Genomic DNA, 12,701 nt, shown 5'->3' on the forward strand with positions numbered 1-12,701 from the left:
GCACTGAAGTCAGAACTCTGAGATTTATGAGTTCCTAGTTATTTTGAACGTGGCATAAGCAGCTTCATCTGAACCCTGCTTATGTTTATGTGTGTCGGCAGTGGTGTAGGCCTAGTGGAGGGTAAACGCAAGTAAACACAGTTTACCCATCTTTTTCAGACAAATGCATTGAAAGTATAGGGAACGTTTTTTTTATCACCACGACCGGCAATCGGAGTTTAGACACAATTTTTTTTACCACACTAGAATACAGCACTGGCTACTGTTGGGCCTATTTGAAGTTAATGGTAATACACATTGTAGCCTAGTCTAGTAAATTGACTGTGTGTATTAGGATGACCATGCCATTTTGTTTCAGCCCCAATTCCATGTCTCGACTTTTCAGGCTACAGAAAAAAAGTCAATTTGACAGCAAGACGCATCAATTAATCTAGCCGCCCTAATCTATGACAATTGCAGAATGTCATTAGGCACACTTTTTGGTGTTTTGTAACAGTAACCTCCACAAATGTATGAAAAGTTGATATGTTTTGGTAATGTGCTCATTGTTCTGATCATTTGATGAGTTCTTCTGTACAACACATTTTTACTGACAGTAACAGCAACAATACTCACACACCTGTCATGTAAATAATGGGCCTCTATCACAAACGTGGTGTTCTGTGCTAGATGACAGGCAGGATGTGTGAAAATTATGGCACAGGGACTTTCCTATTTGGCGGAAGTGACTGTAGTTGAGGCAATTGAACCTGCCTCACACATTCAGAGAAATAAACTGCAATAAATGTTTGTGTGTGTATGTGTAAGAGAGAAAGGGAGAGACAACAGCATTGCGAAAACTGGCTCCTGGAAATGTTTTACCCCTCATTTGAACACCATGCGTACTCACTGTAAAGTACATTTTTGCTTGGCACCACACATGGGGTTTTTGGTTTTAACATGTTTCCCGGGTTACCATAGGGGGGAAACCCACCGAATTTTTCTCTCTTCAAAATGATAAAGGGTTGACACTATTTAATGGACGCATCATATAGTGGGAGAGAATAGTGACAATTACAATCTTAAAAACAACTTGGTGATTTGTAGATGGAGTCTAGTTTAAAACCAGAGGACAACTTCTAGTGATTCATCTGCCCCAGGTGAAAATGAGTATCCTTCTGGATTACCTCAAAGTATTTGCGATGATGTACCCCAGCAGAAGTACCTGTGCAGCAACTGTAATAACGTACTGAAGGAGGCACGTCAGACTTTGTGCAGCCACCGCTACTGCCTCGCTTGTTTTCATTGAGGTTAAGGAATTCCAATTGTTTATATTCCAAGTTTTGTGAAACATTTTCATTCATAACCAAAGTGAACCATTTCCTCATATCACACTCTTGCCAGGTATTTGTATGTAATATAGCCTACATTTCCCTTTTTTGCCTTCCCCTTATGTTTTTAAAGGTTAAGACATTACAATTTTATGTTAACATATTTGTGTTTATTGTATTTAAATCAAATCCCACATGTTCATTGCTGTTGTTTAGGAACATTTGCGAAATGTGCAAAGAAGAGGATCCGAGCTCAGAGAGTGAAACAAGCATACTGACATCAGACAATGTATGTATAGTATTACTGCACTTTGTATATATGCTTGTATAGTACAAGTGGATAGGGTGGAATGATATGGCAGGCCTCTATGAAGTTGAGAAATGGAAAACAGTTTTTATGGCACACTTAGGTAGATAGCTTTGGTGAAAGACCTGCTTTAACAACACAAAGGATATCCTTTTATAAGACCATTTGAAATGTAGGCTACAGTTACCTTTTCAGTCTCGGTGTAATACTGCAGCCTCAATAAGTGGAATTTCCTGTAGAAAACAACACCAATGACATGGGATGAATTGAATCAAAAATGAAACCGCTCTTAAAGAATTCCCCATGTCCCTGTATGTTTACATAAATGTGTGAATATCATTTCCCCTTTTCATTATTTGACTCATTTGCATGACACAGACACCAAGGTGCTGTGTGAATGAGCATGAAGTGGGAAGGGCACTGCTCTAACATTGGGAGGCAAGATTCAATGTATTCCTACGGTAGGTACCAAATCAAATAGAGGCTCTATAATAGTGGTGCTTCTAGTGTTATCCAAAGCATTCCCCTTTACTCATTACTTCTGGCATTCGAGCACTTGTGTTCCTACGCAAAATACATGTAAATATTTTAGCTGGATAGAATAAATGATCCAGATAATACTGATTGAGTTACAGTGCATTCGTAAAGTATTCAGACCCATTCACTTTTCCCACAGTTTGTTACGTTACAGCCTTATTCTAAAATGGATTAAATCGTTTTTCCCCCTCATCAATCCACACACAATACCCCGTAATGACAAAGCAAGTCCGGGCTCTGGCTGGGCCACTCAAGGACATTCATAAACTTGTCCCGAAGCCACCCTTGCATTGTCTTGGCTGTGTGCTTAGGGTCGTTGTCCTGTTGGAAGGTGAACCTTCGCCCCAGTCTGTTACGACTTCTATAAATGGTGCGGTGGAGGAGTCAAACGCAGAGAGCAGGTAGTATCGTACGTGAATCTATTTATTCCAACGACAGCGGAGACATGGACATGCCAACACTAGGGAGCATGAAACAACCCGTCCAAAATACACAGGACTAAAACTGTCCGGAAAATAAAGAGATAACACTAATACACCAACGCCAAAATAACAGAGAACAAGCCCGCACAAATACCCAGCGGGCCTAGTGCCCTTAAATAGCCTTACAAACAACACTAACTCAAAACAGGTGTACCCAATTAAACCCAATAAACAGAAACAAAAGGAAAGGGAATCGATGGCAGCTAATAGGCCGGCGACGACGACCACCGAGCGCCACCCAAACAGGAAGAGGCACCATCTTCGGCGGGATTCGTGACACAGTCTGAGGTCCTGAGCACTCTGAAGCAAGTTTTCATCACGGATCTCTCTGTACTTTGCTCCGGTCATCTTTCTCTCGTTCCTGACTAGTCTCCCAGTCAATGCTGCTGAAAAATAGGGATGGTGCCAGGTTTCCTCCAGATGTGACACTTGGCATTCAGGCCAAAGAGTTCAATCTTGGTTTCATCAGACCAGAGTATTTTGTTTCTCATGGTCTGAGAGTCCTTTAGGTGCCTTTTGGCAAACTCAAAGCGGGCTGTTGTGCCTTTTACTGAGAAGTTGCTTCCGTCTGACCAATCTACCATAAAGGCCTGGTGGAGTGCTGCAGAGATGTTGTCCTTCTGGAAGGTTCTCCCATCTCCACTGAGGAACTCTGGAGCTCTGTCAGAGTGACCATCTGGTTCTTGGTCACCTCCCTGACCAAGGCCCTTCCCCCCCCAGATTGCTGAGTTTGGCTGGGCGGCCAGCTCTAGGAAGAGTCTTGGTGTTTCCAAAATTCTTCCATTTAAGACTAATGGAGGCCACTGTGTTTTTGGGGACCTTCAATGCAGCAGAAATCTTTTGGTACCCTTCCCCAGAACTGCCTTCGACTCATGGCTTGGTTTTTGCTTTGACATGCACTGGCAACTGTGGGACCTTAAATAGACAGCCTTTCCAAATCTTGTCCAATCATTTGAATTTACCACAGGTGGACTCCAATCAAGTTGTAGAAACATCTCAAGGATGATCAATGGAAACAGGATCCACCAGAGCTCAATTTACAGTCTCATAGCAAAGGTTCTGAATACTTATGTAAAAAAGTTATTTCTGTTTTTTATTTGTAATACATCTGCAAACATTTATAAAAACCTGTTTTTGCTTTGTTATGATGTGGTATTGTGTGTAGATTGATGAGGAAAATGTTTTGTTTAATCAATTTTAGAATAAGGTGAAAAGTAACAAAATGTAGAAAAAGTCAAGGGGTCTGAATATTTTCCGAATGCACTGTATTGCATACTATTTAGCTCCCCTAAACAGGAGACATGATCAGAGCCTGTATTTGGATTTTAGCAGAAAGGTCATACAATTGAACTCACCAGAGTTGCAGTGACCTGAACTTTTTCATTGCTCTGGTGAGACTCCGCTCAGGGGATATAAGGTTTAAGAAAGAAATTGAATGTGAAAAGATGCTAGAATGGACTGGTGTGATTAGAATGTCTGTAGAGTTGACAACATGCCACGTCAGTACCTCCAGGCTCTGATCAGGCCCTACACCCAAACAAGGGCACTGCGTTCATCCACCTCTGGCCTGCTCGCCTCCCTACCACTGAGGAAGTACAGTTCCCGCGCAGCCCAGTCAAAACTGTTCGCTGCTCTGGCCCCCCAATGGTGGAACAAACTCCCTCACGACGCCAGGACAGCGGAGTCAATCACCACCTTCCGGAGACACCTGAAACCCCACCTCTTTCAGGAATACCTAGGATAGGATAAAGTAATCCTTCTCACCCCCCCCTTAAAAGATTTAGATGCACTATTGTAAAGTGGCTGTTCCACTGGATGTCTTAAGGTGAACGCACCAATTTGTAAGTCGCTCTGGATAAGAGCGTCTGCTAAATGACTTAAATGTAATGTAAATGTGTTGATATTTGTCCAACGTGAATTAGTCCATTGCTGAGGCCCTGAGACCATAGAAAGAGAACAGCTAGAACGGACATTCCCATTCAAGTCAATATTGTGGTTCTATGGCTGAGACGTGTCTCACCAATACATCATTCTAGTGATAAGTGATATGTTATGTAAGCAGGTAACCTATAACAAATACGTCATTATAATGATAAGTGATATGCTATGTCAGTAGGTGACATATAACTAATACATCAGCATACGTGACAACTTGATTGGTAAAAAAAGCATTATTTCAACTTATTCTAATGAGACCATGTTGGCCAGCATGTGGTTCTATAAGGGCACAAGGCGAGACCCAGATTCAGACACGGGAGGCAGATGGTTTGAGTCTTTGATATTTATTGAACGATCCAAAAGGGGTAGGCAAGAGAATGGTCGTGGACAGGCAAAAGGTCAAAATCAGTTCAGAGTCCAGGAGGTACAGAGTGGCAGGCAGGCTCAAGGTCAGGGCAGGCAGAATGTTCAGATAGGTGGGTACGGAGTCCAGAAAACAGGCAAGAGTCAAAAACCGGGAGGACTAGCAAACGAGAATAGAAGCAGGAGTACAGGAAAACCGCTGGTTGCCTTGAGAAACATACAAGACGAACTGGCACAGAGAGACAGGAAACAGGGATATATACACCAGGGAAAATAAGCGACACCTGGATGGGGTGGAGACAATCACAAGACAGGTGAAACAGATCAGGGTGTGACAGGTTCAGCATCAGTATGGGGTTCAGCATCAGTATGGGGTTCAGCATCAGTATGGGGTTCAGCATCAGTATGGGGTTCAGCATCAGTATGGGGTTCAGCATCAGAATGGGGTTCAGCATCAGTATGGGGTTCAGCATCAGTATGGGGTTCAGCATCAGTATGGGGTTCAGCATCAGAATGGGGTTCAGCATCAGAATTGGGTTCAGCATCAGAATGGGGTTCAGCATCAGTATGGGGTTCAGCATCAGAATGGGGTTCAGCATCAGAATGGGGTTCAGCATCAGTATGGGGTTCAGCATCAGCTCCTCCAAACATCCTAGGCAGAAGAGACACCCCATAACCGTCTGACTTGTTTAATTAGGATGTTGGTTTGTTGTGCTAAAATAATAGGCCTTGAGTATATTCATATCAATATCAGTTGGAAAAGTCTATTTTCAGGACAGATGACTCCTATATCTTGATTCAATTGGGTTAATTGGCCACAGCGAATACTTTGAGCATCAGAGTGGAATGGAAACTAAGCTTGTTAAACAGTAACTCAAATGTTTTACTTTATATTTACTTTCATCGTCCCTTGTGTGCTCACAAAGCAAAGGCTTGACTGTCTCTGACTGTTACTTACACAGTGGGTTCATTGTTGGTTGTCAGTTTTAAGAAGCTACTGTTGTATTGAATGATTCATTGTTATTATTGTGATGATTAAAGAGATAAAATGGCTTTGTGTGTTTGTTGCATTTGAGCGGTAGAGACACAGCAGAGCTTAAAAGTTCCACTTCAAGGTGTATCAACTTACACCAATGACAGTCAGAGAAAGTTGTCATTTAAACCAGTTTAGCACTGAAGATTGCACCGGTGTGATATGTAGAAATCAAATAAAACACATTTTCCCTCTGAGGAAAATTTAACATGGTGAGACTGAATTTAGGACTGAATTAGTAATTGAAGTACTGAAAGTTGATCTTAATTCTCCTATGTGTTACTGCAGTTATTCAGTGATGCTTCCATCAATAAGGAGATCTTGGAGTTGAAAATGCATTGTGCTAACCAAGGGTGCTCCTGGAGGAGTATTCTCAAGGACTTTGAGGTATTGACAGTGTTTTACACATTTGTGAATGATACAATAAAAAATATATATATTTTTTGCCCCTGATGGCTGATATTGACTTTGCGCTGCTATCAAGATGTTCATCCTCCAAGTGGATTGATTCACTGAAATGTTGTGCTGAGCTTGGGTTAGTTTATTGTGATTTATGAATTGTTTTGAATTCTCTTTCAGGAGCACCAGGAGCAGTGTGAGTATGCCCTGATCCCCTGCAACATTGGCTGTGGTCACATGGTGCTGCAAAAGGCCTTGGCCTGTCACCTGGAGAAGGCCTGTCCAAACAACATGTCAGTGTTCCCCACATGCTGCCGCTCTATGTGCCCCTCAGAGCTACAGGTAAGACAGGCCCAAATAATTAACTTCCAGCCGTGCACTCAGTAGCTGTCAAACTAACCACCTCGTCTAAGTTGCAAGTCCTGTCACTGACAATCTTGCTGAGATTCTCAAATGTTCAGCCCTGGTATGAAGTGTTTTTACTCCTGTAAATAAATAGCCAGTGTATGGTTTCCTGTGGTTTTATACTGCAGGGGCTACAGTCGCTGGGAATTGTACAAAATAAGTTAGAATTGGTCTCTAGTGGAAAACCTTGTTGGGGACGAGGTCAGTGTGACATTGGTTGGGTCCCCACAGCGCACCTCAAGCAGCAGTGTCTCCAGTGTTTGCTGCTGCCCCATATTCCCTTTCACCACTGATCTGGGAAGGGCAGGGGGCTGCCGAGAGCTTTGGACCACAGCGAAAGGGAGCAGAAAGCCACAGAACTTTAGACTCAAGAAAGGTTAGGTTAACCTTTAGGGGAAGTGCATCATGATTTGGGAAGAAATGTATCAAATGTATTGTAAGAAGCAATTGCAAAAGCATTCTGAAGGCCAAAAAGATCATCAAGGACAACAACCACCCGAGCCACGGTCTGTTCACCCCGCTATCATCCAGAAGGCGAGGTCAGTACAGGTGCATCAAAGCTGGGACCGAGAGCCTGAAAAACAGGTTCTATCTCAAGGCCATCAGACTGTTAAACAGCCATCACTAACATTGAGTGGCTGCTGACTCAAATCTCTAGCCACTTTAATATTTGGAAAATTGGATGTAATAAATGTATCACTAGTCACTGGAAACAATGCCACTTTATATAATGTTTACATACCCTACATTACTCATCTCATATGTATATACTGTACTCTATACCATTTACTGCATCTTGCCTATGCCGCACAGCCATCGCTCATCCATATATTTATATGTACATATTCTTATTCATTCCTTTACACTTGTGCGTATAAGGTAGTTGTTGTGAAATTGTTCGATTACTTGTTGATGTAGTGTCTATCAAATCCAATGATGTTATTTGTTGTATAGCTACTGATCGTTTTTGTGTAACACTTTTTGTTCTTGTTGCATGACATGTCAATTGTCAAAATTGTCTTGATTCTACAGAAAAATCCTCTTCCAGGTTCCAAAAGGCAGGACTCTTGTGGTTTCTCTGAAGTTCGTTGCCCATTTAAGCCAATTTAATAATTCCAATATTGCATTACAGTAACATTATTGAATTAGAAGAAATGGGGCATCAAATACAAAGAACGTGTGGCATATTATAAAGCTTTTGCTGTACAGTTATTGACGTTTTTGTCTTTCAATCCCATGTATTTTAGGGGACCGTAGAGAAGGTGAGAGGCCATGAGACCAGCAGCCACCATCAGCTCCTGCTGCGTGCCGCCACCACCAACAGCAGTGACCTGCAGTTCGCCCCACAGGTAGCCCAGTTCTCCTTCCCTGGTGTAGCAGCTATGGTTGAGCAGCTGCCCCAGCTCAGAGAGGCTTTGTCTGACTTGAAAATCCACTAGGACAGGGGGAGCTGGAGGCGGATGGAAGGGACAGATGGGATAGCTCAGCAGCTGAACAGTCTGCGAGATGATGACCAGGTGACCATCCTCATGAACATAAGGCTGCAGATAGACACACTGCAGCAGAGGGTCCAGATATCGGAGAACATCATCTCTGTCCTCAACAGGGAGGTGGAAAAGACCCAGCTGAGAGTGGAGGCTTTGGAGAGGGAGAACCAGGGCAGCCAGAACATGATTCACCAATTAGAAATAAAGGTACAGTATATTGTGAGTCATAGAACACAGTCATCTTTGGTGGACCAGTTATATGACCTCATGCTGTTTCATTCCAGGGCATGCTGTGAACTTTAAAAAAAGTTTAATTATTCTTCTTAAAGGTCCAATGCAACCATTTAAAAAAATCTCAATATCAAATCATTTCTGGAAAACAATTAAGTACCTTACTGCGATTGTTGTCAATTAAAATTGTCAAAAATAAACAAAAAATGGTTCTTAGCAAAGAGCAATTTCTCAAGAAATAATTTTTGCTAGGACTGTCTCGGAGTGGTCTGAGGGGGAGGGGGAAACTGAAAACTAGCTGTTATTGACAGAGGTTTGGAACCCTCTTTCTTACTGGTCTATTTGTTACATCAGCTCCTGCCACGCCCTCTACTTCTCATCCTGTGTCTCCATAACCTGCTGCCACTCCCCCAGTGCTCTCTCCCTCCCTCCCTCTCTCTCTGTGTGAGTGGAGACAGGTGTGCTGGAGGCAGAGCAGATCCCCACCAGCTGCAACCTGTTCCATATTCAAGAACTCTACAAATACTCAGCCCTGCCACTTCCACGCTGCCAGATCATAGCCTCTGCTCAGTCAGTCTGCGGTTCAAGCCTGTTCCTGCATAGATCTTGTTATCCTGTTGAGCCTAGTTTTCCCTAGCCTGACGCTCCTTTTCTCTCCGCCACAGTTCCGCCTGCTCTGACTCTGGTCCCCCCCGCTCTACTGCTTTCTTGGATTCCGCTCCGGACCTGCTTACCCTGCTCCTACTGCTTTTCAATAAAAACCTGTCCCTGTCTCCTCGTCTGAGTCTGCACTTGGGTACACCTGCTCCACCACACGTTTCACTAACTAATTTACCACCTGATGTCACCAGGCAGGCCAAAACTCTATCCCACCAAAACAGTCTTTTCAAACAGCTCTTACACTAAAGGCATTATCATAATTTGCACAGTATTTTTCCAACCTCATAGTGTGGAAATATATATAAAACACAGGAAATATATTTTTTGACTGCTCTGAGCCTTTAAGAAGTGCATGCGTGAACTATCCTCCCAAATTACAGAAAGTAACTTTTCTGAGGCTCCTAATTTGCAGTGGTGGAATTGTAGCCATACAATTGCTCTATACACTCACTGGTCTTGAGAATAATAAAATGCTGGTCTGGCTGAACATTGAGGGGGAAGGGAGAGCATCAAATGTCACATCTTGGTTGGAAAAATGGACTGTTGACAAGAATGTATTTCACTTTCCTGAAAAATATCAATTTATATCCCGCTTCTACAAACGGTCCTCTCCTACTCTTATAGTAGAGAGCCTCTTCTCATGTAACAGTGCATAGAATAACCCCTAACCCCCTCCCCACAAAATGAAACAGATTTTTATCTCCAGCAAACAATAGTTTTGTGTAATTTTTTTTATAAAAACACATTTACCAGGGTCTCTCTGCTTTTTTCACTGGCCGTTGAAATGTCAGCTTAATTAACAGTAAAGTGCGATGTCATTTTATATTTTAAAATGTCATCTTAAATCACTGTTCTAATTTCTCTCAAATCCCAAACAAAACGTTATTGAACAGTAAACAAAACGAAGCAGTAATTGTATATTTTCAAAACAAACATATCTCAGACAGTCAGCTGAAATTGAAAGGTCCTAAACATAATATTTAGTTACGTGTTATCTGACCAGGATAATGGAGGTGATTCATCTACACTGCAATGTCAAGACCTGCGACAACAATACCATTTCAGAAAGCTCGGCGAGAACAAATTATAGAGGGGACCAAATAGATGTATCTGACAACAGACATCAACAGTTTTCTGCGTGATGTCTGTTGTTTGTATCAGCCTACTTTATTGTGGAGAATGTTGATATTTGTAACCTAACTATGCCTTCTTAAGAAGATGAAATCTGTTTCATTGTGTGGGGAGGGGGGTTAGGGGTTATTCTATGAGCATGAGAAGAGGCTCTCTACTTTAAGAGTAGGAGAGGAACGTTTGTGGAAGCGAAATATAAATGGATGTTTTTCAGGATTCATTCTTGTCAACAGTCCATTTTTCCAACCAAGATGTGACATTTGATGCTCTCCCTTCCCCCTCAATGTTCAGCCAGACCAGCATTTTATTATTCTCATTTTCTTCAAGAATAGTGGGTGTGTGCAGCAATACTAAGGCTACAATTCCACCACTGCAAATTAGGAGCATCAGAAAAGTTACTTTCTTGATTGTATTAGCTTACCTTTCTGTAATTTGGGAAGATAGTTGACGCATGCACTTCTTAATTGCCCCTGTGGGGATTAATAAAGTTGAAATGAATTGGTTGTTGCCCTGTTGGTAATAGAGCAGCAGCACAGACTGGCCAGGAAAGATCTTGTCATCAGCTCCCTGATAGAAAGCCTCTGCGCTCACCAGGAGGTCTCCTATGACGGTAATTTCATCTGAAGGCTGTCTGACCTTAGCTACAAAATGAAGGAGGCCATCTCTGGCCATTGGAATAGGCCTAACCTGTACTCTCCTGGTACAGTATTCTTTCAATTTCACCTAAAATGGAAAAGCCAGTAGTGTAGGACAGTCAATTCACAGGGACAGTCTTCTATGCACATGGAATAAAATAGGCCTTCATTAGAGAGTGCTTAATTTGAACAAAATTGTTTTTTTATGTACCACCTTTGAAACACTACACAGACAGACAAGTTCCCTCCGATATTAACATTTGTGTCCACTGAAACACTGGCACAAGTTTGAATCAGCGTTTTTTTGTGTCCTCTGCGTCCTCTAGCATTCTACACATCCAGGTACGGATTCAAGGTGCGCATGAGGCTGTATCTGAATGGTGACGGGGTGGGAAAAGGCACTCATATCTCTCTGGCCATTCAAGCACTCTCTGTAATTACCTGTGTAACAGACATCATAGATTGTTTATTTAGAGGGCTGAGGTTTTCAACTGAAATGTTAGTTGAGATACGTATTGCCCGAATGTCAAAAAACAAACAAACAACAACATCTCCTCATGAGTCATTATAGTTCTAGTTCTCATCTCTTTCCCTCTGCATCATTAAGGTAAGTAAGCATTGAGTCAACCATCTTGTGTGGTATGTCTGTTACACGGATTAAACATGAACATGTCTGTCTCCTTTCCAGGTTACTTTCTTTTTGCTTGAACATAATCACTGAGAACATGTGATTGACGCCTTGTTTTATGCATAGATATGTCCACAACATGAGCCCGGTAGGTAGGTAGGTAGGTAGGTAGGTAGGGGGAGGAATAGGAATGGGTCGTACCTACTAAGAAGGGGGGGGGGGTGATGGGAGATGGGACAGATACTGTTAGCCAATTATCAACTTTTCATTTTATTAACTTGGTATTTTGGTGTTTTTTCCATGTTTTTTTTGGTACTGTTTTTCGATTCTTTATCTATGTACTTCTTGAATATAATTTCCTGTCTTTGATCTGAACCCCTCCCAGGAAAAAAAAGACAAAGTTGGTAAAAAATAAATATCCACAGGCTCATGCAGGCTAATTACAATGTGTTCGATTAGTTGCATTTAGATTGCTTAAAACTTCACCATTTAAGATCATTTTAAAAGTCTTACAAGAGTGTAGCAGTACTTACAAGTTATATATATCAGCAATTATATAACCTAACTGATTTTTAGAAAGCATAGAATTGGCCAAATAACTGTCCCCTCAACTCATCTGCTAAATGACATTTCAGTTGATCCCTGACATTTCCTCTCAGCATAGAGCCATTAGAAAAATCCTCATGAACAGACAGCAGCACAGTGGAAGTAAACAGAGATCTCTTTGGATTTCATGTTTTTTTATTTGCTTGAGAGTAAGCTCAAATAAACAGGGCAGAATCCGCAATCTTACGTCAGTGCTAGTATAGCAATCCTAGGATTCTCAAGGAATTTGATTTGAAAACCTCTCAAATGACGTGTCCAAACATGTTATTTGTTTAATGTTGTGTGTTATTTATTACATTCAAAAAAGGTATACATTTAATTGTGCAACAGTAATGTTAAATACATGTTGCAGCCATTTCAAAATCATAATTCTTTACAAAAATATATTAGTCTTATGGTGATGATGGTGGTGGTGATGATGATGAATAGGGTAGTAAAGCCTAGTGGTAGTACAGTGTTACGTAATCAGTAGTAGTGGTAGATAGTATTACAATCATTGATAATAACAAATAGTGCGTGAAAATATATGTGATTGAAAAAAAAAATACA

General features: G+C 41.6%; 1 pseudogene; it reads left to right on the top strand.

Moving 5' to 3' along the window:
- Positions 1 to 1,086: 1,086 nt before the first annotated feature.
- LOC115140647 (TNF receptor-associated factor 2-like) lies at positions 1,087 to 11,639 on the top strand (annotated as a pseudogene).
- Positions 11,640 to 12,701: the final 1,062 nt, after the last annotated feature.

This window comes from Oncorhynchus nerka, linkage group LG13, assembly GCF_034236695.1.
Source record: "Oncorhynchus nerka isolate Pitt River linkage group LG13, Oner_Uvic_2.0, whole genome shotgun sequence".
Lineage (NCBI taxonomy): Eukaryota > Metazoa > Chordata > Actinopteri > Salmoniformes > Salmonidae > Oncorhynchus > Oncorhynchus nerka.